The sequence below is a fragment of the Gorilla gorilla genome, chromosome 16 (genome assembly GCF_029281585.2).
Source record: "Gorilla gorilla gorilla isolate KB3781 chromosome 16, NHGRI_mGorGor1-v2.1_pri, whole genome shotgun sequence".
Taxonomy (NCBI): Eukaryota; Metazoa; Chordata; class Mammalia; order Primates; family Hominidae; genus Gorilla; species Gorilla gorilla.
The window spans coordinates 60,095,141-60,123,100 of record NC_073240.2 but is presented as its reverse complement, the minus strand read 5'-3'; the positions used below and the strand labels follow the sequence as shown (position 1 = coordinate 60,123,100).

The window sequence follows — 27,960 nt, the reverse complement described above, 5'->3', positions numbered from 1 at the left end:
TCCACGGCTGCTGTCCATGCCATACTTTCTCCCATTACTGATCCCTCTGAACTAGTCTATCAAACCTTCTCCTAAAGAGGGTGAGAACAGATTTTGTCAGGCCAGAGAGGAAGAAAGAGATCCAGAATGGGGACGATCAATAGCATGAAAATAGAGAAGGGCATTGAAAAGAGCCCAGCCTTCAGAACACTCCAGTCCTGGCACTGGAGAACTGCACCTTACCTTTTACTCCTACCTGGTTTTCCTTTTAGAATTCCCCCAGGCATCTATGCTGGAGACAGTAGTGTCTTTGTCTGTTGTTCCCATCCCTGCCTTGCTCCTGCCAGTTCCAACGTCCTGTGAGTATATCTTCACAGGACTCCCCCTTCCTTTTCACAGTGGCCACCCCAGTTTGGATGTGCGTTGTCTTACACTGGGAACATTATAAGAGTTTCTTAAGTGGTCTTCACCCATATCCCCCGGTAATTCACAGAAATAGCATCAGCACAATCATCTTCTAGTAACACGGCTTTGCACCTGTCACTCTTCCTCAAAAACTCTCAGTTCCTACTGGGAGCAGTCTAAAGACCAAAATGCATTACGGTCTAAATTAAACCAATTACTGGTTGCATTTATCCAACTCTATTTTCCAGTAGCCCTTCTCAAATAAATTCCGTGAGGGCAGCCTACATGCCTTGTTCCTGCTATTAGCTCCTAGCACAGTGCTTGTACACAGTGGATTTTCACTAAATATTGATTGAATGAACGAATGAACTTATTCTCAGGTTTATGTTTTATAGTCTGCCTAGAATACACTCCTTGGTCAGGCCATTTCCTGTGACTAGATTTCCCTTCCCTTTTTTGCTGTTCATCTGAATCCTTAAAAAACCAAGTGAGGCCGGGCGCGGTGGCTCACACCTGTAATCCCAGCACTTTGGGAGGCCGAGGTGGGCAGATCACGAGGTCAGGAGATCGAGACCATCCTGGCTAACACGGTGAAACCCCGTGTCTACTAAAAATACACAGAAAAATTAGCTGGGCGTGGTGGTGGACGCCTGTAGTCCCAGCTACTCTGGAGGCTGAGGCTGGAGAATGGTGTGAACCTGGGAGGCGGAGCTTGCAGTGAGCCGAGATCGCGCCACTGCACTCCAGCCTGGGTGACAGAGCGAGACTCCGTCTCAAAAAAGACAAAAAACAAAAAACCAACCAAACAAACAACAACAACAACAACAAATAAAGGCTCATTTCCTGGAAGCCTTTGATTTAACTCGTAGAGATCATTCCCTTCTCCAAATTGTGGCCGTTACCATAGAGTTATTTATTTGGGACTAAACTATGTCATCTTGCATTGTTATCTGTTTTCACACAGTCTCTTACAGCCCAAGTAGACAGTAAGCCTCTTGAGATCAGAGATAATTTACATTTCTTTGTATTTTTCAGAATTCACCATCTTTCCCTTTGGCCTTCCCACATTCCTGTACACTCTTCGACATTCCCTGGTTATCTGGCAGTTCATATTGGGGAATTATGGTTAGCTGTGGATCGGGCCTCCTCTCCCCACTTTCCTCTCAGTAATGCATGTAGTCTCTGAGGGCAGACACTACATTCTCCTGTGTCTTTTCTGGTTTATTCAATGATAGAGGCTGTACCCTTATCCTTTTCAATTTCATCTACATTCTTTTCCTTCTCCTGCTCAGTTCTTGGAACTCCCATTTCTGAGTATCTACGACTACAACCATGGTGAATAGAAGGTAATGAAACTGTGAGTCAGTGTATCCTCTAGCTGGAGTGTGAAGGTGAGTCAGCAGACAGCAGCAGTGGATCTCTTCCACCCTGAGGAAAGGCAGGAGCCTGCCTGGTGATCAGGGAAGGAGGCCCTCCTCCCCACATTGTTTCCTGGAACTGAGTAGAACAAATTACTTAACTGTACTTCAGTTTCATTTGTTAAAAAATGAAGTAAGAATAGCTTCCATTCTCTTTTCATTCAAGTGGTGATGCATTGACAATTAATAAGAAAATTATAAAATGCCTTAGATACCACCATTGGGACTATGTAACGCACCACAACCTGGTTGTGGCTGAGGCTCTGTTCTAGCCACCCCTCCTTTCTGACTACCACATCGCCCTAAAGTTAGAGGCAACAATAGAGTTACCGCATTAGTGTTTTTCTAACAAACCTGTTCAAGTCCTGGCTCACTAAATTTTAGGGAAATGATATCATTTCTCTCCAGTCTTTTAATAGAGTGTCTTTGAAAGAGTTGCATGTTGCCTGTTAAGGAAATGCTTCAGTTGGAAATAATTGAGTAAGGTTAGAAATGGTTCAAGAAAACAGACACATCCCTGCTTGACCTGCTCAGCCTCAAACTTTCATATCTCCTAGTTTGGGGAGGGATGGATGGCAGATGTAGAGTGCCTCAGTTTTTTGTTTTGCAGAAAGTTATATCATCATCATGTAGAACAGACATCACAGAACGAAATTGATTAGTAATGCATTCACTGAATTTGGGCAGGATAGTTTGCTTATTTGAAAAAATCCTTGGCAAGGATGAGGATGATTTCTCATCATCCTCCTCCCTAACTGGCTGGGTAATTTAAAGAAGGTTTGTGAGTTGAAATTTTCTGAATAGAGTGGGTTCAGTTTACCCTTTTTTATATGGTAGATTGCTAATAGTGCATTACTGGGAGTGGAGGAAAGACACCCTTTTCTGCCTTAACCCTGAGCTAGAGGAATCACAGCCTTGTCTAGAAGCTAAAGACATAATTATATCCATTTCATATGCAGTATGACAAAATCATTAGAAAATTATAATTGCAAATAGAAAAAATAAAGGAGGCATGTGCATATATACCTAAGATGTTTATATGGGAAGTTATGGGAGAAAAATGAAATAATTACTAATTAATAATTACTATTAATAAGGTTTCAAATGATCCCCTTTTTTCCCCTTGCCTGGGTGTCCTTCCATCATGTCCAAGTCTTAGATCAGTTTCTAGATCTAGGCTCAACAAAATTCCCTCCCCTGGACCCCCAAGCCTTCCCAGATAGTCACCTTCCTCTTCCATATGTCCATGCACCTAGTTTGAAATGTTCTTACCTCATGCATCATGGTCTGCCTTGTGTTAGACCCTTTAAGCTTTTGTGTCTCATTAAGATATTGAACTCGGCTGCGTGCGGTGGCTCACGCCTATAATCCCAGCACTTTGGGAGGCCTAGGTGGGCGGATCACCTGAGGTCAGGAGTTTGAAACCAGCCTGACCAACATGGTGAAACCCCATCTCTACTAAAAATACAAAATTGGCCGGGCATGGTGGCGCATGCCTGTAATCCCAGCTGCTCGAGAGGCTGAGGCAGGAGAATCACTTGAACCTGGGAGCCGGAGGTTGCAGTGAGCTGTGATCGTGCCATTGCCCTCCAGCCTGGGCAACAGAGTGAGACTCCATCTCAAAAAAAAAAAAAAAATGGTATTGAACTCCAAGGAGCAGAAGTTGTTTCTGACATATAGCCAATGGTCTTTATCCAGCTAAAATTCACCCGCAGTGCTTTTTAAAAATGACAACCCTTGGGCACCATCCTAGACCAAAAGGATTCAGACACAACTGTATTACTTTTCAAAGCTTCCTGGATGGTTCCTAAAAGCAGCCTAGGTTGAGAGCCACTGTTGATGGATGTTTAAGCATTGTGGGCTATGCCATAATTTGATGCAACACCAAATGGAAACTGATCAGGATGCATTTTTGCCATGCTGCAACACACCATGTAACTTAGGAAGTTTTGTGGTTTTGGCGTTTTTGGTTAGGGAGGGTATTATTTAATACAGCTGACTTGAGTACATGGGAAACTAGTTCCCAGGGGACTTTACAAAAGGTAAGCCTTTGTGTGACTAGCACCTGGGGGGTTTCATCGATGGCAAGGCTATGGTAGTTTTACCACCTGAATTCTCTTACCTCCTCCCCACTGTGGCGTTGACCCTAGACCAGAGGCCTCCAAAACATGGCGAGGCATCAAAACCACCTGAGGAGGTGATTCAGCAGGTTTGGGATGAGGCTTCAAAATCTGTTTTTCACCAGGGTTCCAGGTGATTCCAGTAGAAAAACTGATAGTTAGGAGAGCCGCTGCTTTACAGCTGTGTGGAATTGAAAATGACATGGGTCTTGGATCATAGGCAGCAGGGTGTTTTTCTTTTCCTAGATTGTCTTCCTTAACCCCAAATTATGTAATTACATACATATTTTCTCTAGAACTTTTTTGTATTTTTAAATTTTAGCTCCTTATGTCACCCAAAATTTACTTCTCTGGTGTGAGGGGTATAATTTTTTCCAAATGGATGGTTAGTGGTCTTAAAAATAATTTATTCACTGGTGCATTCTTTGTCTTCTGTTGTGAAGTGCCACCTTTATCTTACGTTAAATTTGTATCTATCATATGTTTCTAGCCTCTTCTGTTTCCGTGATCCTTTTCTTTATTCCTCAACCGGTTGCTAGTACCACATTGTATAATTACTCTAGTTTTGGAATATGTTTTAATTTTTATTTTTGGCAAGACTTTACTAATTAAATTCCTTTTTTAAGTGAGTTCTTGGCAATTTATACTCATTTACTCTTCCAGATAAAATTTAGGATCAATGTGTCAAAGTTCCAAAACAAAATCTCTTTGGAACTTTGGTTGGAGTAGCATGAACCCTCTAGAGCAGCAGTCCCCAACCTTTTTGGCACCAGGGACCGGTTTCATGGAAGACAGCTTTTCTGCAGCCTGGGGTGTGGAGTGGGTATGGTTTTGGGAGAAAACTGTTCCACCTCAGATAATCGGCATTAGATTCTCATAAGGAGCGCGCAGCCTGGATCCTGCGTATGTTCGGTTCACAATGGGCTTTGCGCTTTTGTGGGAATCTAGTGCTGCTTTGATCTTACAGGAGGCGGAGCTCAGGCGGTAATGCTTGCTCACCAGCCACTCACCTGCTGCTGTGCAGCCCGGTTCCTGACAGGCCACTGCCCGCACAGGTCCATGGCCCCGGGGTTGGGAACCCCTGCTCTAGAGCACTTTGAGAAGGTGAACGTCTTTGTAACTGATGCCTTATACCCACAGACATGGTGTCCTTCCCCATCAGCCCTTCTTTCAGGGGCCTCCATTCATCTTTATGCTTTTCTTTACACAATTCTTTCACTTTTTTTTTTTTTTCTTTTTGGGAGACAAGGTCTCGCTCTGTCACCCAGGCTGGAATGCAGTGGCATGATCAGGGCTCACTGCAACCTCCACCTCTTGGGATCAATCAGTCCTCCCATCTCAGCCTCCTGAGTAGCTGGAACTACAGCTGTGTGCCTTCATGCCCAGCTAATTTTATTTATTTATTTTGTAGAGATAAGGTTTTGCCATGTTACCCAGGCTGGTCTTGAACTCCTGGGCTCTAGTGATCCTCCAAAAGTGCTGGGATTACAGGCGTGAGACACCATGCCCAGCCATCTTCCCCATTTCTTAACTTTATTACTGGCATTTTATAACCCTTGTTACTGATTTGAATGGGATATTTCCTAAAACATTGTCTTTTGAAAATATTAATAATTTTATCCATAGTTCTTATAATTTAATGGATATCATGTCATAACCCACAGAATTACAAGAATCTCCCTCACCTGAATATAGAGGGATTGTAGCATTTTGAGGCATTCCATTTTTTACTCTTGCTTCAAAAACGTGAGACAAAACAAAACAGGTTCTCCTCAAGTGTCCCAGTGCACTCTTCTTCATTAATAGAGTGGCCTGGGCTATGGGGCCGTCATTCATAGGCTCTTTGGCAGGGTTGCAGAAGGAGCTGAGTCTGGGCTGAATGTGATCCATGGTGGGACACAGCCTGCAGTTCGTGCTTCTGAATAGGTCCCTGGTCGGGGGCTGGATGTTCAGTGATGCACCTCGTCATCCTGAGGTCAAGAAAGCACAAGTGGAAGAAGGGGAAAGATGTGTTAATTCTGCCTAGCTGAATGAGGGATTCAGAAGTGGGAGCCAGACCTTTGCTTACAATCTCAGAAGGAAAAAATGTTGATTCCAGGCATCAAATAGTTCTAAGAACCAATTATATAAAAAGTGTTTTGCAAACTATAAAGTGATATTCACATGCATTCGGAAGTACTACCTCCATGTGTTTTAGCTGCATTTGAAAGTCTTTTAGAAAGAAAGCAATGCAACTGCTGGATAAAACCTCATCCCTCTACCCCAGAATTGTTGTCACAGCTTTAAGGAAGTTTTATGTGAAAGCAGAGGAAAGTAACAGTAACTCGTTAATCCAGACATGTGTCTAAACCGTGGATAACTCACAGAAGGCCTTAGAGACTCTGAGAATTGGTAAATATTCTATATATCCTTAGCATCCACAGGCTAAATACCCCTCCATTCCCTGAGTCAGGGTATGCCAGCTGTTAACAACGTTCTATTCCTGGTACCTCTCTGTTTGCATTTCCCTGTCTTTCCTCAATCATCTTGTATCACAGGAAGTATAAAAGTAGTTAGGCAGTTCTATTTTTTGACAGCAGATGAGAAGCCAAAGTTAAAGGTCAATGCTTAACCCATTGGCTTCTAATAAGCTGGTAAAGCTGGGCAATATAGTAAGACCCCTATTTCTAAAAACATTTTTTTAATTAGCTGAGTGTGGTGGCACATGTGCCTGTAGTCCCAGCTAGTCAGGAGGCAGAGGCAGGAGAATCCCTTGAGCACAGGATTTTGAGGCTCCCCAAGAGAAAGCTGAGGCTCAGAGAGGGTAATGTGTGGTAAGAGTTAAACCCTCAGTCCTGGTACCTTTGCTTTTTTATGCTGTATTTCTTCTGCAATATTCTGCACTTTGCTTAGGTTTTTTTTTTTCTCTCTCTCTAATTTCAATACTTTAGCTGCCTTTCTGATCTGTTAGCCATTCTGTGTACCGTTATCTGATTGCTTTTGGAAAAGAGCTTCCAGTGGGCTCAATGTGTTTAATCTGCTGTGGCTTCTGAAGTCCCTCATCTTCAGGGAGAAGTGGCTCTTCTGTCTACCCGATTGGTCAAGCCTCTTTCTTTCTTGATGTTTTTTCTTCATAAAAAGTTAGGCATTTAACTTTTTTTCTGTTTGTCTTTCTAAATAAAGTACTTCAAGTTATTTTGAAAGCTCTGGTCATATCCTATCAATATGCAAACAGATGAGTTGATTTTTAAAAAATGACATGCTGGTTTGAGTTCTTGGTCTTTTAGTACCTATTGATTCTAGTGCCTATTGACTGGCTAATGGCTGCTTGTATTTATTGAATCTAAATATTACGCTCTTTGATTGGTGGTGCCCTGGCAGCACTCCCCGTGGGCCTGTGGGGTGGAGAACACGGGAAGAGATACCTGCTTGGGGAAAGGTGGGAGGTAAGAGTGGGAAGGACTTTGGTGGTTTTGGTGCCAGCTTAGCCACAGTAGAATAAAGTACTCAGTAGATTTCTAACATTTCTGACTCCAGACCCTGGTTCCCTGATAGCATCTCTGGACCTACCTGGGCCCAGGGCTATCCTGAAGGAAAGGACACAAGCCTAGCTGGCTTCACTACTTGATGATTGTAGAGCCCTCGGGCCTTGAGGGAACATAGGCCAGATAATTACACAGGCCTTGGGCAAGACCCAGTGTTGTGCTGGCTTCAGGTCAGACCTGCAGTCCCCAGTGGTGGTGGCCATAGGGGTGCTTTTGTCACCCTTCCCCTAGCTCCACACATTTCAGCACAGAGAGTGAAACTCTGGGAAAAAGTAAAGGAAAAGAACAAGAGTCTCTGCCTGGTAATCCAGAGAGTTCTTTTGGATCTTACACAAGACCACCAAGGCAGTACCTCTACGAGTCCGCAAGAACTACAGTGTTACTGGGCTTGGGGTACCCCATAATGCAGATATGGCTGTGGTGTCCACAAACTTAGATCATAACAACCAAGTCCCTTTGAATACTTGGAAAGCCTTCCCAAGAAGGATGGGTACAAACAACTCCAGATTGTGAAGCCTACAATAAATTCTTAACTCTTCAGTGCCTAGACACCCGTGAATATCCACAAGCATCAAAACCATCTGGGAAAACATGGCCTTACCAAATGAAATAAATTGACCAGGGGTCAATCCCAGAGAGACAGAGATATGGGACCTTTCAGAAAGAGAGCTCAAAATAGCTGTTTTGAGGAAACTCAAATTCAAGGTAACACAGAGGAGGAACTCAGAATATTATCAGATAAATTTAACAAAGAAATTGAAGTAAGTTAAGAGAATCAGGCAGAAATTCTCGAGCTGCTGAATGCAATTGACATACTGAAGAATGCATCAGAGTCTGTTAGTAGCAGAACTGATCAAGCAGAAGAAAGAACTAGTGAGCTTGAAGACAGACTATTTGAAAATACACAGTCAGAGGAGACAAAAGAAAAAAGAATAAAAAAGAATGAAGCCCGCCTACAAGATCTAGAAAATAGCTTCAGAAGGGCAAATCCAAGAATTATTGGCCTTAAAGGAGGTAGAGAGAGAGAGATAATGGTGGAAAGTTTATTCAAAGGGATAATAAGATAACTTCCCAAACAAAAGATATCAAAGTTTAAGTACAAGAAGGTTATAGAACACCAAGCAGATTTAACTAAAAGGAAATTACCTCAAGGCATGTAATAACAAAACTCCCAAAGGTCAAGGATAAAGAAAGGATCCTAAAAGCAGCAACAGAAAATAAGCAAATAACATATGATGGAGCTCCAACACGTCTGGCAGCAGACTTTTCAGTGGAAACTGTACAGGCCAGGAGAGAGTGGCATAAAGTGCTGAAGCGTTAAAAAAAAAAAAAAAAAAAAAAAGAGTTCACTCTAGAATGGTACATCTGGCAAAAATATCCTCCAAACATGAAGGAAAAATAAAGACCTTCCCAGACAAACAAAAGCTGAGGGATTTATCAACCCCAGGCCTATCCTACAAGAAATGCTAAAGGGAGTTCTTCAATCTGAAAGAAAAGGATGTTAACAAGCAATGAGAAATCATCTGAAGGTACAAAACTCACTGGTAATAGTAAGTACACAGAAAAACACAGAATATTATAACAGTATAATTGTAGTGTATAAACTATACATATCTCAAATAGAAAGATGAAAGGATGAACCCATCAAAAATAATAACTTTTCAAGGCATAGACAGTACAGTAAGATAAATAGAAACAACAAAAAGTTAAAAAGTGGGGAGACAAAATTATAGAGTTTTTATTGGTTGTCTTTTTGCTTTTTGTTTATGAAATCAATGTTAAGTTGTGATCAGTTTAAAATAATGGGTTATAAGATGTTATTTGCAAGCCTCATGGTAACCTCAAATCTAAAAACATACAACAGGTACACAGAAAATAAAAAGGAAGAATTTAAAATGTGCCAACTGAGAAAATCACCTTAAAGGAAGATAGGAAAGAAGGACAGAAGGAAGAGAAGACCACAAAACAACCAGACAACAAATAACAAAATGGCAGGAGTAAGTCCTCACTTATCAGTAATAACATTGAATGTAAATAGACTAAACTCTCCAATCAAAAAACATAGAATAGCTGAATGGATAAGAAGCAAGACCCAAGGATCTGTTGCCTACAAGCAACACACTTCACCAAATCGAATGAAAATGGATTAATGACCTAAATCTAAGACTTCAAACTATGAAACTACTAAAAGAAAACATTGGGAAGACTCCAGGACATTGGTCTAAGCAAAGATTTTTTGGACAAATGGGATCACATCAAGTTAAAAAGCTTCCTTCCACACAGCAAAAGAAAAAATCAACAAAATGAAGAGAGAACCCACAGAATGGGAGAAAATATTTGCAAACTTTCCATCTCACAGGGTTTAATCACCAGAATACAGAAGGAACTCAAATAACTCTGTAGGAAAAAATCTAATCTGATTTTAAAATGGGCAAAAGATATCAATAGACATTTCTCAAAAGAAGACATACAAGTGGCAAACAGGTATATGAAAAGGTGCTCAACACCACTGAAAATCAGAGACATGCCAATGAAAACTACAATGAGGTATCATCTCACCCAAGTAAAAATGGCTTTTATCCAGAAGACGGGCAATAATGAATGCTGGCAAGGATGTGAAGAAAAGGGGAAAAGGGAACTCTTATACACCGTTGGTGGAAATATAAATCAGTATAGCCACTGTGGAGAACAGAAGGGCGGTTCCTTAAAAACTAAAAACAGAGCTAGCTACCTTATGATCCAGCAATTCCATTGGCAGGTGTATACCTTAAAGAAAGGAAATAAGCATATGGAAGAGATATCTGCACTCCCATGTTTATCCTAGCACTATTCACAATAGCAAATATTTGGAATCAACCTAAGTGTCCATCAAATGATGAATGAAATCATTCATCACATAAAGAAGATGTGTTAGAGTTACACAACAGAGTACTAATCAGCAATAAAAAAGAATGAAACCCTGTCATTTGTCATTTGCAAGAATATGAATGGAACTGGAGGTCATTATGTTAAGTGAAATAAGCTAGGCACAGAAAGACAAATTTCATATTTTCTCACTTATTTGTGGGAGCTAAAAATTAAAAGTATTGAACTCATGGAGATAGGGAATAGAATGATGGTTACCAGAGGCTGGGAAGGAGAATTGGGGAGACAGGGGTTATGGTTAATGGGTACAAAGAAATAGTTAGAAATAATAGAAAGAATGAATAAGAGCTTGCATTTGCATGCTCACAACAGCACGTGTACTAAAATTGGAATGACACAGAGAAGATTAGCATGGCTCCTGCGCAAGGATGTCATGCAAATTCATGAAGTGTATTTTAAATTTTATAGAAAAAAAAAACTAGTATTTGCTAGCACAACAGAGCGACTATAGTCAATAATAATTTGTGCATTTAAAAATAACTAAAAGAGTATTACTGGATTTTTTGAAACACAAAGGATAAATCCTTGAGGGTGTGGATACCCCATTTTCGATCATGTCATTATTACACATTGCATGCCTGTATCAAAATATCCATATACACCTACTTATATATGCACAAAAATGAAAAATTAAAATGAATTTTATGTTCTTTGAAGATTTTTCTGTTTTTCTTTTTTTTTTTTTTGAGATGGAGTCTCGCTCTGTCCCAGGCTGGAGTGCTGTGGCGGGATCTCAGCTCACTGCAACCTCTGCATCCCGTGTTCAAGCTTTTCTACCTCAGCCTCCCGAGTAGCTGGGATTACAGGTGCGTGCCACCACACCCAGCTAATTTTTGTATTTTTAGTAGAGATGGGGTTTCACCATGTTGGCCAGGCTGGTCTTGAACTGCTGACCTCGTGATCCTCCCGCCTCAGCCTCCCAAAGTGCTGGGATTACAGGTATGAGCCACCATGCCCGGCTGAAGATTTTTCTTAAATCCTTCCTGATTTTATTCCAGAATGAAAACCAAATATTATAAAGTTAGTTTTACTTTTGACATTAAATGTCCAAGCAAATTAGAAATAAAAAATAGTAAGAGGAGTAGTGAACTTAGAAACGGCAGTTATTTGCAAAGGCAATTGTAAACATGTCATTTGATGCTACTGTTATTTGATACTACACATGGTAAAAACACAGTGAGTGACGTCATAGAAAACCAACTCAAGTATTACTTTTTCCTGACAATTTTCCTCCTCCTTCCAATAGTCCATAGAAATTAGACTGTCTAGAGAAAGTAAAACAAGAACACAGCACATTAAGGAAATAGAACCTCAAAAAAAAAAAACAAGGTTAATGTGAAAAGTTTGCCTTATTTAATTTAACGATCAGGCTGGGTTTAAAAAATTGCTATTTTTTTTGAGACAAGGTGTCGCTTGTCATCCTGGCTGGAGTTCAGTGGCACGATCATGGCTCACTGCAGCCTCGATCTCCTGGGTTCAAGCGATCCTCATGCTTCTTGATTATAGGTTGCACACCACCATGCCCAGCCAATTTAAAAAATATTTTGTAGAGGTCAGATGCAGTGGCTCATGCCTGTAATCCCAGCACTTTGGGAGGCCGAGACAGGCAGATCACCTGAGGTCAGGAGTTTGAGACTAGCCTGGCCAACATGGCAAAACTCTGTCTCTACTAAAAATACAACAACAAAAAAATTAGCCGGATGTGGTAGCGGACACCTGTAATCTCAGCTACTAGGGGGGCTGAGACAGGAGAATCGCTTGAACCCAGAAGGCAGAGGTTGCAGTAAGCCGGGATTGTGCCACCGCACTCCAGGCTAGGCGACAGAGCAAGACTCTGTCAAAAAAAAAATATATATATGTATATATATATATATATAATTTTGTACAGAAGGTATCTGGCTATATTGTCTAGGCTGGTCTTTAACTCCTGGGCTCAAGCAGTCTTCAGGCCTTGGCAGCAAAACTGCTGGGATTACAGGCTGGAGCCACCATACATGGACTGAATTTTTAAAATTCTTAGTAGGGAGACCTTTTAATTGGAAGTTGACTATAGGAACGAGAAGGAAACTGGGTGACTGAACAACCCTATTAGGAGAGAAACACAGATGAATCAACATGAAGAATGTCTGGGATGGGAGCCTAACATGCCCAGAGCTGCCCTTTTGTGTCTCTTGGGAGGGGCTGTGTTCTGGATGAAGGCGGTCAACAGGAGGCTGGACTACTGTGAATACTGGGGTAGTTAAGTTGAGAAATACCAATTCTACAGTATGGAGTCAGTTAGGTGAAAGGTTTTGTACGTCAAATAACCAAGCTATCTTACATTTCTGTCTGCATTTGGAAACCAGAAGGTCAGTCAAATATTTGGTTAGAAAACCAGGAACAGGAAAACATCTCTTGTTACACATAAAATCTGTATCCAAGCACTATGTATCATTCCACACCATCCATTAGAACCAGTGGAGAGGAAGGCTCTGAAAGGTTTCTGTCTATTGAGGGTTGATAAAATGGAAGAGTTTAGTACCCATTATTACTACTTCAAGTTGAATAAAATGTGTCATTGACATTTTCTTTTTTTTTTTTCTTCTTTTTTTGAGACAGAGTCTTGCTCTGTCACCCAGGCTGGAATGCAGTGGCACAATCTTGGCTCACTGCAACCTCTGTATCCCAGGTTCAAGCAATTCTCATGCCTCAGCCTCCCTAGTAGCAGGGATTACAGGCATGTGCCACCACGCCTGGCTAGTTTTTGTATTTTTAATAGAGATGAGGTCTCGCCATGTTGGCCAGGCTGGTTTTGAACTCTTGGCCTCAGGTGATCCACCTGCCTCGGCCTCCAAAAATGCTGGGATTACAGGCATGAGCCACAGCGCCCAGCCTGATGTTTTATTTATAGGGTGCACTCTTCATTGTTTAAATGTGTATTTTTAGATGTTAATAGACCTTTGTAGGTAGTTTCACCCCTGTCTTTGGTTCTCTTGCACTGTTTGCCCCATATCATTCTAAATTTTTACCCAAATGGGTTTTCAAGGACCTTGCTCCTCCTGCCTGTGGGAAGTGGTTACAGGTTAGCAATAGTTGAAACTCCCCTACTGTTTTTCCCAGCTTAGCAGGGTGGGTGGACACCAGCCCCAATACTCCTGAGAGCCCATAGAGACGTCCTGGCTCAGCACTGAGGACATCTTGCAGGCAGGGTTGGCTGAGTGTTTTATGGAGTGAGCTTAAGAGGAGATGTTCTAAAACCAAAGAGGAAACATTTTTCTCTGTTCTCTACAATTCAGCAGATGATATCCCTTCATGGATTTATAATAAACACAGTCCTCTCATTGACCAAGGTTGAAAAACTCAGAAAGTTTGCTCAGCACAGATCTGGGAGTCAGGAACGTACTATGTGCTGTGGAAGACATTTCAACTCCTCTTTCAAGCAAAAAAAACAAAAAACAAAAAACGTCAATACTGATCTATTATAAAAAATTATATTAATGAAAATAGAAATTCAGTTGTAAGTAGAGACAGCTACCAAATTGCTAAGCAATCTATTCATTTTTGTGTTTTTTTTAGACTTGAACAATTTTTCTTGCCTTGCCTCACAATGCAGTTGTCCATATAGGGCCACTTTAGTTACACCTATTACCTGACTCTGCAAAGACCACAGAGCTTATTTCCTTTAGAAGGATTTTGTTTGATTAATTTACACTCTTCGCTGACATTTCTCAGTTGAGTAGGAGGAAAAAAAGGAGTTTAATTTAACCATATTAGCCACATCATGGACAGGGAAATGTATGGAGGATGTTTAAGTGATTTGCCTTATTGAGTAAAGATACATCTAAGCTTAGATTTTACTTTGTCCTGTAAGAACTCTGTGAGCGAGATTTTCTTTTCTTTTTGGGGATGGAGTCTTGCTCTGTTGCCCAGGCTGGAGTGCAGTGGCACGATCCCAGCTCACTGCAACCTCCACCTCCTGGGTTCAAGTGATTCTCCTGCCTCAGCCTCCCGAGTAGCTGGGATTACAGGAGCAAACCACCACGCCCGGCTAATTTTTTGTACTTTTAGTAGAGACGGGGTTTCTCCATGTTGGTCAGGCTGGTATCCAACTCTTGACCTCAAGTGATTTGCCCGCCTTGGCTGCCCAAAGTGCTGGGATTACAGGCGTGAGCCACTGCGCCCAGCCGAGTGAAATATTTTTGACTATAGTAGTCTGAATGTTCTTTTAAGTTTCGTAATGTAGGCCAAAGCTCTATTTTCTGCCAAATGCGAAATTGTAGAACAGAATAAAACCATGTGCTTTATATTATATGAATTATATCTGATGAATGTTCATGTTTAGAAAAATCACAATCAAGCTCAGCAGTTGTAGATATGGATAACACAACTCCATTCCTGAGCAGAGCAGGTTTCATCATAATTGCCTGCCTTATGTTTTGTTTTCATACCTGTAGTAAACTTAGGAAACTTAAAAATTATTCAATAGAAATTTAGAGTGTGGAGCCCTGGTTTGAGTCCTGGCTCTTGTCATCTTAATCAGTTCCCTCCATTTTTACATCTGTAAAATGGAAATATTCATAATAATAAAACACCTCCATAAGAATCAAATGAAATAAAGTAGAAGTGCTTTGTAAAAGATAAACAATTCAATAACTGTACAATTCAGTAACTGCAAGGAGGTATTATATAAGCATAGATTTTTTTTAAAACTAGGGGTTGTCAACCCAAATGTCCATCAATGATAGACAGGATAAAGCAAACGTGGCACATATACACCGTGGAATACTATGCAGCCATAAAAAAGGATGAGTTCATGTCCTTTGCAGGGACATGGATGAAGCTGGAAACCATCATTCTCGGCAAACCAGCATAGGAGCAGAAAACCAAACACCGCGTGTTCTCACTGACAAGTGGGAGCTGAACAATGAGACCACATGGACGCAGGGAGGGGAACATCACACACTGGGGCCTGTCAGGGGGTGGGGGGCTAGCGGAGGGGTAGGAGAAATATCTGATGTAGATGACGGGTTGATGGATGCAGCAAACCACCATGGCACGTGTATACCTATGTAACAAACCTGCACGTTCTGCAAATGTATCCCAGAACTTAAAGTATAGTTAAAAAACAAAACAAAACAAAAAAAGACCAGGGGTGTACTGTGTGAATTACTGGAGGTATCAGAGAATTCTCAGATGATCCAACACATGTCCAAAATTCAAGTACTATTAAAAACGCATAATTTTAAAAATAAAAGATACTTATGAAAGCCTGACTGCTAGATTTAAAGGGACATAAATAAACCTTATTTACCTTATTTATGTATGCCCCTTTGAATCTAGGGTTTTTTCTTTTCTTTTTTTTGAGACAGCGTTTCACTTCCATCACGGAGACTGGAGTGCAGTGGCATGATCTCGGCTCACTGCAACCTCCATCTCCTGGGCTCAAGCAATTCTCCTGCCTCAGCCTCTGAGTAGCTGGGACTACAGGGGCACGCCATCGCACCCAGCTAATTTTTGTATTTTTTTTTAGACATGGCGCTTTGGCATGTTGTCCAGGCTGGTCTCAAACTCCTAGCCTCAAGTGATCTGCCCGCCTCAGCCTCCCAAAATGCTGGGATTACAGGCCTGAGCTACTGCACTCGGCCTAGTTTTTTTTTAATCCCAGAAAAAGTTTGAAGATTTTTTTTTTTTTTTTGCTTTTGTGTTAATATTTTGGGTGTAGTGGGAGAGGGGGTAGCACACTTGAGTTGCTGCAGGACTTGTTTTTTTGTGTGACCAGAGAGAGCCCACAGCACACAGCCGGGTTCTCATTGGAAAGGCATCAGAACAAGTGTGTGCAGACAGCACCGCTTATAGTCCGTGACACTCATTCCTCCGCATGAATCAGGGCCACACATGGCTTCAGATGATACAGGTTCTTTCCTGACATCTCAAGGGGAGTCATTTGAATGCATCCGTGTCTCTCCCACTACCTCTCAAAATGCCAGCCTAAGTTAATTGGTAAATAAATGCTCAGGCTGCTTAGCAGTGGCCTATCTCTGAGGCATGAGGTCTAATATAGTTTAAATGTAAGTCCATCGTGGCCTCCAAGTAGCTAGCAAAACAGGTGGGGGACTTCAAAGAGATCTGAGAGCAAGCCTGGCCAGGTCTCTTGTACTTTTCCAGCCCTGGCTTATGTGTGGGACAATGGTGAAAAGCAGCCCTTGAGGTAGAACCAAGTGGGGTTTTTTTTATTATTATTCATATTCGGCACAGATTTATTGATGCAAAAAACATGCTCTCCTGATGTGGCCACAGAATCATCACTTGCTTCTTTCAAAATCCCTAAAATCTTGCATTCTGTGGTATTTGGCAGATTACATCTCATACTGTAGCAGCCTGTGCTTGCCAGCTGAAGTGTCTGAAAGTAGCTTGGAGTCGTTTTCACACTCTTTGATGCTAGTCCACCTTTTACTACATACCAAGGATAGTACATATATCCACCAAGTTGTGCCAAATCTTGTTCTTTATTCTTCTTAAATTTGAACATCAAAATTGCACTTTAATAATAAAAATATAAAGCCATGAGCTATGCAAATAATGAATAAAGATTATTCTGAGTAGGCTTAGATACCACAAGAATGCCCTTGTTTTTCTCTTTCACGGTTTGACCCAGTGTGGTGTGAATGTTCTCTTTGAGACAATCTTTGTGTTAAATCTTTACACTAATAAATGTGTTAGAACTTCTTCAGGGATATTCTTAGCAAGGAGGAGTTGGTGGATGTGTTTTTTGCAAATAAGCTTCCTTTGTCTGCTTGGCAATTCTCTATGAGGTTTCTGAAAGTGTGACCTGTACGTGAGACATCTAAGTGGACGGAGCAAAATGAGGGAGACATATATGCCAGTCTGATAAGTAAATCATTCTTGTAGTCAATGTGGAAGAGTTGGCAAATTTCTCTCAGATTTCCTTCTGTTTTTGACCCTGCCAGGCTGAACCCAAAGACCCAGCATTGTGACTGGAAGGGGCTGCAAAAGAAAGCCCTTGCCAAGTGATCTCTGTATAATCGTCTTTCAGAGACTTAATAAGCTTTGGAGAATATTTGGATGAAGTTGGCAGTTTTATTGATACCATCTGGTTCTACTTTGGTCCTGTAGCAGTTTCTGCCACTTTGTCACCAGTGGGGGGGAATATGCTGTTACCATAATGGAAAAGGAGGACATTTGGTAGCATTTTTCTGTGTTTATGTCAGGAGTCGTCTAAAATGGTCATTTTTTTTTTTTTTAAGAAAAACAACGTATGGGTACAAAGTAGGTGTATATATTTACGGGGTACATGCAATATTTTGATACAGTCCTACAATGCATAATAATCACATCAGGATAAATGGGGTATCCATCACCTTAAGCCTTTATCATTTCTTTGTGTTACAAACATTCCAATTATACTTTTAGTTATTTTTACTTATTTATTTATTTTGAGACAGGGTCTCATTTGGTTGCCCAGGCTGGAGTGCAGTGATGCAATAATCATGGTTCACTGCAGCCTCGACCTGCTGGGCTCAGGTGACCCTCCTGCTTCAGCTTCCTGAGTCGCTGGAACTACAGGCATGTGCCACCATGCCAGGCTAATTTTTAAATTTTTTGTACAGGTGGAGTGTCACTATGTTGCCCAGCCGGGTCTCAAGTGATCCTTCCACTTCGGTCTCCCAAAGCATTGCTATTACGGGTGTGAGTCATTGTACCCCACTGACAAGAGGTTCTTCATATTTCTTTTATATCCACTGCCACAAAACTGAGTGCAATTGGTCTATTTAGTCAGGAAGTCGCTTACCTTTCATGTGCTTCCCTATTACCTGGGCATATTTCCAGGGGGTTTCAGAGGAAGAAGTAGCTCTTTCCTATGAGGGTATATGCTAGTTCTGAAGTGTTTACTTAGATGCATAGTGGAAGCTCAAAAAATATTTACTGAACTCACTCTTGTGGTTTAGCTTTCAACTATGAACATAGGAATAAAGGGAGAAAAAAGCAAGAAAAACTAGAGGCTGAAAGCCAGGCAGGAAGAGAATGGATCTAGAAAGAAGTAGGAAGTCCATTTGCTCAGAGGAAGGATACCCACTCACCAATGGGAAATGGGTCCAGTGTTGTGTGGTAGGGTTGTGGGTGGTAGTAGTAATTTCACAATGGGTGTGGGAGGTTGGTGAGTAGATGGACTAGATTCAAAAGTAGATACCTCGCTCTCAACTATAGCCTAGCAGTTTGGGAGGCCGAGACAGGAGGATCGCTTGAGCCCAGAAGTTTGAGATTAGCCTGGCCAACATGGCAAAACCCCATCTCTACAAAAAATACAAAATTTACCCAGGCGTGGTGGTGGAGTGCCTGTAATCCCAGCTACTCCAGGGGGTGCTGTGGTGGAGGATCACTTGAGCCTGGGAGTTCAAGGCTGCAGCCAGCCAAGATTGCACCACTGCACTCCAGCCTGGGTAACAGAGCGAGGCCCTGTCTCCAAAAAAGAAAAAGAAAAAGAAAGAAAGTAGATAGTGATGAAGCTGGATAGTTAAAACAGAAACTTGAAAAGCAAGATGTGGAACTGGGATATAGGATTTCAGAGTTTAAAAGAAATGTGACATTTCTTAGTGGATTGTCCTTCAGTTGTGTTTACTAAGCAACTGTCAGCTAATGAGATTACTGTGTATGGCCAATCCAGATAAATAAGATGATCAAGTCTTTATGAAAAGGAAAGAAAAAATTGGAATGCACATCTCCGTCCAGGTCAATTCCTCACTCCTTTTTAAGATGGAGAGCTGTTAGGTTTGTCTACACGGTAGGAAACACCTGATTAAATAACAGCATGGAGCCAGTCTTGACAATGAAATTGGCTGCATCCAATAGAATCCCAGGGCTGGTTGTGGTGGCTCATGCCTGTAATCCCAACACTTTGGGCGGCCGAGGTGGGAGGATCACTTGAGCTTTGGTCTCAAGGCTTTGAGGCCAGCCTGGACAGCATAGTGAGACCTCGTCTCTAAAAAATTAAGTTAAAAAAAAAATAGAGCGCCAGCAAAGTCAATTCCTGAACTCTCTTCTGTTCAGTAGTAGCATAAATGCCTGATCTAAGTGATGGGGAAAGTTAGTTTATGTGGCTGTAGCATCAGACACAACACTGACAATCCTGCTGTGGATTTATAGCACAGGGGACACTACATCTAGAAACACCTGTCTGTGGACTGCTGCTGCTGTCAGGTTAGTACTCTGTGGATTCTAATGAGAATGGACGTGACCTCCCTAGTGTCAGCCACATAACGGAAATCCTAGATCAGCATGCTTACTTCTTCCCATCTAATTGCAAGTTGTAATTTGTAAATAATGGGTTTACTTTTTAATTTTGAGAAGGTAAATGTGTTGCTGTACAGAAGCCCAGGATTCCTTCCCATTAAATCGGCAGCATTCTTGGACACAGTAAATCCTATCACACACTTTTGTCTCACAAAAGAAGTAGCGGCAGTTAGAAGACTTTGAATTCTCCCTTACCCTTGACTTTGAGCAAGTGATTTAACCTCTCAGACAACACAGTTTCTCATTTGCAAAATGGAAATAATGTCTACATTATCTGTTTCTACTCACAGAGTTGTTTTAGGACACAAAATGGTAAAGGAAGGAAAAGCTAAGTTACTGCAACATTGTAGGATACTTTTGCTTTTAAATTTAATTTCTACGCATCCCAATTTTTATCTAGAACCTAGATTTCAGGCTAAAGAAGAGAGCCGTTGGGCTTCATTCCACTTGAATTAGCCTCCCGTTACCCTTACTTTGAAATTAGTCTTTGTTTCCTTTCATCTCTTTTGAATATCACCCTTGCCCTGCAATAATAAAAGAGAGCTGCATGCAGTGAAATCAAACCATGAAATTATAGAATTGTAGAGCCAGAACTAGCTACATATAAACAGAAAAGAAAATTTGATTGAAACATTAATAATTTTCATCAAGGTGAAAATGACTGACAGGTATTACTTTAACAGAGTTATTTATACTTTTTAAAGATGTGCTACTGACCTGTTAACCTAATGAAATTTAGATGGTGGAAGGGATATAAGTTGTTGAAAATTTGGGATTCATTTCTTTCCATCTTAGTATTTTTGTAGTGGTAGAGTGCTGTGTCTACATACCTTTGTAATAAGAAACAATTTGGGGCTGGTGTTGATAATCAAGTTGATTGCGATCTCTAGGAGAAGGAGAGTCTATCTCATCTTTTCCTTGCCGTTTGTATATATTGTTCTACCTCTCCCATCTCATCTGAAATATGGGGCAGTTTCTTGGTTCTCAGTTGTTTCTTTTCTGATATGTTGCTGACCTCTGATTTCTCATATCAGTGCTCTTCCTTAGTTCAAAGATGTTTCCCCAGTTGTAGACGGGGGTTGGAAAAGGAAGGTGCTTGTGATTTAAAAGCCCTGTCACTTACTGTGTCCATAATATAGTGAGTCCACCTGTGGACTGAGCAAGGCTGCTGTCACATCTTTCAAGGTTTTCCTCATTGATCCTACATCGGGTTAGCAAAATTCTTCTGTAAAAGGCTAGATAGTAAATATTTTAGGCTTTGTGGACCATGCAGTCTCTGTCACAGCTACTCAACTCTGCCATTGTAGCATGAAATCACGTGGCTGTCTTCTAATAAAACTTGGTTTACAGAAACAATCAGACTGGGCGTGGTGGCTCACACCTGTAATCTCAGCACTGTGGGAGGATGACACAGGAGGATTGCTTGAGCCCAGGAGTTCGAGAGCAGCATGGGCAACATAGGGAGACTCCATCTCCGCAGATTTTTAAAAAGTTAGCTGGGCGTGATGGTGCATGCCTGTGGTCCCAGCTACCTGCAGGGGCTGAGGCAGGAGGATCGTCTGAGGTTGGGAGGTCAAAGTTGCAGTGAGCCATGATTGCACCACTGCACTTCAGCCTAGGTGACAGAGCAAGACTCGGTCTCAAAAAACCAACACAAATAAATACAAATAAAAAATCATTGAGCCAGATTTGGCTCACGGGCTGTAGTTTGCTGACTCCTGTTCTACATGATTTTCATAAAGGTGGGACAGGTGCACTTATAATATTAAATGGAATGGAGGGTGCTATTGTAAATACCCTCAAGTTGAATCAAGGATAGCTTTTTAAAGCAGTTTGCTTAGAAATTTACCTACAAAAGACTATTATTACAGTACCTCCCTGTACCATGTACCTATAGATTGACTTAGGCAAAAACCTGACAACAGACCTTGGGAATATTTGGGGATATTTACTTTTTTCAAGTAATTGAGTTATACGTACTTTGCCTGCCACTTTTTACATTGCATTGCCAATTTAAGTTAACGTCACCGACCTAATGTCAGTAATGTTCCACTCTTAAAGCTGGAAACTGGATGCGAGGGTGAGCAAGGAAGGATGAAGAGAGGGAAGTTTACCTTAAATGATCCTTGAAGTCAACATTAGGTACCTTGAGAATCCCTTGCTGCTTGATTTTAAGATCTTCAATTACAGCACTTTGATTCTTAACCTTAAAAAAATTCTCCTTCAGCCATTTCAAGCCATGTGGAATATCTATTACTGCTTAGGAATTTGCTGTGGTTTTTCATTGACCGTGGCCCCAGACTCTGGAATATGTATTAATTTATCTGGGCAGAGAATACAGAAATCCACATGCAGAATAAAGTGAACTTTATGCTGAAGCAGAATATTGAAGCTGGGAATGATTAATTCTTAAAAAATAAAGCATCATCATTAACAAATATTGAATTCTAAGAAGGTATTTTGTAGTTTGCTTCTTAAAGTACTGAGATAATCTGACTGGGTTCCCATTTAAAAGAGAGAAGTTTTTTCCCTCCATGAACAATATTCGTTTACAGTCATTGGTAAATTATTAATCTGCATTCCAGTGTTTCATGTTTGAAATACCAGTCCGCCCTGTCCATGGGGATTTGATCTCACGCTGTAATCAGCAAAGGGTTCTGGGAAGTGAGAATAGCTGTGGTTTGCTCTTTTAAAGACCTTAGGAGAGAATCAAAAAGTGGTGGTTATTCAGGAAGTTGGCCTGTCCAGCGTTTGACGGCTGGCAGTTTTCATATGGAGTCATATGAGACCATGAACTTGGAAGGCACACTAGACTGTGGGAAAGTTTGGGTGGGCTGCTCACCACCCTGTGATTTTCAGAGGTCCTAGAATGTTCTTTAGAGTATTCCTGCAGCTTTTGAATGGATGTCAAATCTCTTTTGGTTTGGGGCTACCCAAAATGTTTACATTCTGAGTCTTTGGTCCATTTTCCTCCAACAATGCACATTTAGGATTGCTATTGGGTACCTAATGAACTGGATTGATCATAAGATTCTCAGGATCTCTGGCCCCAGCTCGACACCACTTTCTAGCTATGGCACGTTAGGTAAGTCCTTTAACCACTCTGACTCTCACACTGAATATAGGTTAGAACAGTATCTACGTCATAGTGTTGCTTGAGGATTAAGAGGAATAATTCATGGGACTTGGCATGAGTCTCTACTAAATTGTAAGCTCCATGGAGGAGCTGTCTTCCCAGTGCCTCCAGCAGTGTCTGGCATATAGTGAGGAGCTCAACACACATTTGTTAAATTAACAGTAAGCATTCAGTCAATGTTAATTGTTACTGTTGTCATGAATAATATTCTCATTATTACTTATGTTACCCATTTTGAGTCCTCCTTACCTTCTGTTGATAACAGTCATCTTCATGAAGCAGCTATGGTGTCATTGATAGGATGCTGGGTTCAAGTTCTAACCCTGTCCTGATTAGCTGTGGGCAAAGTTTCTTAACCTCTCTGAACTAGTTTCCTTGTCTGTAAATTGTGATGATAATGCCCTCCCACAGAGTCTAAGAGGGTAACACACCCCTGCCTTAGTTTTCTCAAACGTATGGGTAGAAGTAGCCCTGGGACCTACTCACTTACCAGTGTCTTAGGTTTTTCACATGCCCTAAATGCTTAACTCTATAGGCCTTGCATGCTCCACACCAGAGTCTTCTACGGACTGCCCAATATATTGAGGGCTGGTGAGGTCCCCTCCACACAGAACAGCTATGGGTAGCAGGTTGATCAAAACATCTGTATTCTGATCAGGGTCATCTCTGCACAGCTGGAGTTGTGTATGTCCTTTAAGTTTCTATAACTGGTCATTATAAAATACTAAGTATAGTAATACTAATTTATGTCTCATGAAATGAAGAGATACCAACAACACAACTGGGGTTTCATAGAGGTTGTAAAAATGAACTTTCTGGCCCCTCTCCCAGTACCAAGCATGTATTGGGAGAGGGGCCAGAAAGTTCATTGTCTGGTCAATTTGCCACCCCAACGAAGGTGGGTTCCTTTACAGAAGTCTTGAAGGTTTGAGCCTGGCAATGGATCAAGTTCTCTTTCCTCCTGCAGAATCTCTCTTCTGGTCCACACTCTGGGAGGTAGACGGGACTAAGCAGAAGGCCACTTCCCCAGTGCAAGAAAATGTACTACTCCACTCCCACATTCTACCTTTGGTTTGAGCAAAGGCCACATTTTGTGAGCCCGTTTGCTGCCCAGTTAATCTCTCAGGGTGAACTTTCTCTCACCCTCTGCTGACACCTCTGCCACCCAGCCCCATCTCCTTTGAGAGGGGAACCCCCCCCACCATGGAGCTTTGTGTTTTCCTCCACTTCCTCCTTTTAGCAGGGTAAGCCTCCACACTTCTGCCCAGGCTGTTGGGCCCACCATCTCCTCTTTTAACACAGCTTCTGAAGTGCTGGGGATGGAGAGGGTGTCAATGTGGCAAACATTCCTTTGCCCACTTATGAGAAGTTTCAGCCTTTCCCAAGACATGTCTGGAAATGGCAGTCCACCCTGGCCTTTCCTTAACTTCACTCCATCCCTCAGCCCCTCCATGTACAAGTTGTCAGCACATCTTGTTATTTCTGCTTATAAAAATACATCGAATCTGACAGCTTTGCCCCACTCTATAGCTGCCCTCCTAATACAGCGAGCTGAAGAGGCAATTCTCGGTCAGGATGATTTAGGATATTCCTAACTGGTCTCTCTGCCATCACACTACGCCCTCCTGCACTGTCCACTTAACAGTGATGTTTAAAAAGTAAATAAATGGCTGGGTGTGCTGGCTCATACCTGCAATCCCAATACTTTTGGAGGCAGAGGAAGGAGTATTGCTTAAGGCCAGGAGTTTGAGACAAGCCTGGGAAACATAGGGAGACCCCATGTCCATAAATAATAATAATAATAAAAATAGCCAGACGTGGTGATGCACACTTGTGGTCCCAGCTACTCAGGAGGCTGAAGTGAGAGGATTGCTTGAGCCTGGGAGGTCGAGGCTGGCACTGCACTCCAGCCTGGGCGATAGAGTGAGACCCCATCTCTAAAAAAAAAAAGAAAAAAAGAAAAATGTACAAAGTGCCTTTTAAAAAGCAGGTATATGGAGATGTAAGCAGGCATCAAGGCTAGCAGTGCCCAGCGGTGAGCCACGGCTGCACTGGTGGGTCCATGGGAATAGAAAGCAAAGTCTTGGTTCCACACAAGGTGGAGGATTACACGGGAGACTCCTGCATGGAGGTGTGCACTCTGTGGAAGAGTCAAGTGAGAAAACGCCTTACCCATAAAGGGAGATGGTATCATTACCTCTTCAGTTCTCTTTCCCTACTGCGACCCCACCCGAAAAGCCCCACCTAGGTTCCAGTTCCTCTGGGTGCAGGTGCCTGATTGCCTGAAGCCTGGTGCTCAGGATTGTCCTACATTCTCCCCACTGTTCCCTGAGTGGTTCCCTGACTTGCTGTTTTATAAAACCTTTTTACATACAGTAGAGTCGGGAGCAGGTCTTGGTCACTCAGCCCATAAGAGGTAGACTCTGAACAGGTTGCTTTCGAGTTGTTTTTCCAGTGTCCTTTTTACCATATTGACAAAGGGAAGAATTTATGTAGGAATACATCATCTTTAATTAAAGCATAGCTATAAATTATGCAAGTAGCAGTACATATTTTAACACAAAAGCAAGGTTCATAGACAAAAATAGAATGGTAAAATCATGAAAATGTAAATCTATTGGTTAGGAGACATTTAGGCTCAAAATAATAATTAAAAAATCAACAGTTATCACGTGTCGATACGACATTGAAAAACATTTTGTGATTTTAAATTGAAAAATGGCTTCAGACTGACCACCCAAATAATCCTTTTTTTGAGATGGAGTCTTGCTCTGTCGCCAGGCTGGAGTGCAGTGGCGCAGTCTCGGCTCACTGCAGCCTCCACCTCTCAGGTTCAAGCAATTCCTCTGCCTCAGCCTCGTGAGTAGCTGGGATTATAGGCATGCACCACCACACCTGGCTAATTTTTTTGTATTTTAGTACAGATGGGGTTTCACCATGTTGGCCAGGATGGTCTCGATCTCCTGACCTCGTCTTCTGCCTGCCTTGGCCTCCCAAAGTGCTGGAATTACAGGCGTGAGCCACCGTGCCCGTCCCACCCAATTCTACTATGCGCTTTTCCAGAGAAGTGTGAATTATTTGTGTCTTCAGGGAAATACATAGCTGTCTGGGTTTTTTTTTTTTTCTGTTTTGTTTTTCCTTTAAGCATCTGATAATACAAATGTACTCAAATGGAAGAGGAACTGAACCTTTGAGTTTAATGAGAGTTTTGGTGTTTAAAGAATTCAGGATCATGAAGAATGTGTGGTGACTTCCCTCTTCCTATTCCCATTACTTTAAATGTTGTAGCTGTTGCTTTTTGTGCTTTGGGAAGATTCTTGATGCCTTCATGTTCTGATTCACTGGACAGCCCTGATTATAGGCCATGGGAGTTAGAGCTGGAAGGGTCTGTGGGAGTCAATCTATGTCCCGCATTTGACAGGTCAGACACTGAAAAACAGATATTTAGAGCTCAAGGACTTGCGTGGGCTGACATTGGGCACTACAGATGCCATGGAAATGGACACCTGCTCCTGTGCTCACCAAGCACAGCAGTATTCCCCCAGCCTGGGCCAGTGGATGGAGGAATTAATGGTTTAATCTTAACTAACTTAATTTTAAAAAGATAATGAAGAAATGCTAAATTAATTTGTAAAAATCTTAGTATTCCTTCATGGAAAAAAGCTAACAAAATGATTGGATATGTATACATTTTAGTGTTTATTGTTTAAAAGATGTGTTATTGGATTGCACTATCAAACTCCATAAAATCTGGAGTTGAAATAAATAAATAATCTCAACCTGTGGTGCAGATAGGTGCTGGTCAGCTGATGTCACAGCCTACTGACTGGGACTCACTATGCACGAATTTAAGTCCTTCAGTCAAGCTGTGATCACTTCCACGAAATCCTTGGTTATGTCATTTGGAGATCTTTTATCCCCTACCTAAAAAGGAAAATTGGCCGGGCACCTTGGCTCACACCTGTAATCCCAACACTTTGGGAGGCCAAGGTGGGTGGATCAGGAGTTCAAGAGATCGAGACCATCCTGGCCAATATGGTGAAACCCTCTCTCTACTAAAAATACAACAATTAGCTGGGCATGGTGACGGGCGCCTGTAGTCACAGCTACTCGGAAGGGCTGAGGCAGGAGAATCGCTTGAACCCAGGAGGTGGAGGTTGCAGTGAGCTGAGATTGTGCCACTGCACTCCAGCCTGGCGATAGAGCGAGATTCTGTCTCAGAAAAAAAAAAAAAAAAAAAAGAAAAGAAAAATTGAATTCATTTAAATTGTTAAACCCTACTGAAGGGAAGATAGTTCTTCAGTCAGAAGGCTTTTTTTTTTTTTTTTTTTTTTTCTAAAAAGCCTTAGAGTGCTAAAAGTAAAAACAAATCCAACTATTACTTGAAGTTTTGTAAATGGGAAATGTACTTGTAGTTGAGACTATCTGGATTTTTCTTTATGTCTTAATTACTCCCTGATAGAAGCAAGGCCTTTAGGAGTCTTTTAATGTCTTTAGGACATAAGGCTCAATTTTACTCCTCAGGTCCCCTCAGTCTGAAAGAAGCAGGTGCAGCACTTGAGCATTCATCCAACCACTAATTCTCAGGCCCTGCTCTATGCTGCCCTCTGTGTGGGGGGCTTGGGATGGGGATAAATACGGCAAGACACAGCTCTTTCTCCCACCTGGGCTTCGGGGAGAAGAATGTCACCTTGAACTTGAGGAGCTCTATCTGGCAGCATCTCTGAGGTGTGCTTCTTCTCTACCTTTTCCTCCCCTTGAACCAACCCAGATACTCTAGCATCCCCGATGCTCCCCAGAGCATGCCCAACTCCAAAGACAGCCTGATTTTTTTCTTTTAAAACCCAGACCCAGAAGCAGGTCATTTCGGGGTGGTTTAGCACAAGGCTCTCCACAGACTTGTGTTGCTCATAGGCGAGGGGGTGGCCCCTTTCCGATAGTGTCATTGATTTTCTTTTGAATATTCTCTCTTTTTTTTAAATTTGAAAACATATTCTCTCTTAACGGATGTGACTGATGCTTGCACTTTTGGATGCTTGCAGACCTAGGACACTGCAGAATAGAATTAATTGGAGTCTGGGTTTTCTGACAGTTTAGAAGTCATTCACTCTGCCTCACTGCCCACGCGGATATATGTACTTGTCTCACGTTCTGTCGGCCGAGCC

At 41.8% G+C, this 27,960-nt stretch overlaps 1 protein-coding gene and 1 non-coding gene across 2 annotated transcripts in view; both read left to right on the top strand.

The window, feature by feature from the left end:
* MYO1E (myosin IE) overlaps positions 1–27,960 on the top strand; it is a 240,197-nt gene that overhangs the window by 24,452 nt on the left and 187,785 nt on the right. The gene's annotated exons all lie outside the window — the stretch shown is intronic.
* Positions 10,671–10,774, top strand: LOC115931001 (U6 spliceosomal RNA). Its single transcript, XR_004067576.1, has one exon. It is a non-coding gene; the product is annotated as a U6 spliceosomal RNA (small nuclear RNA).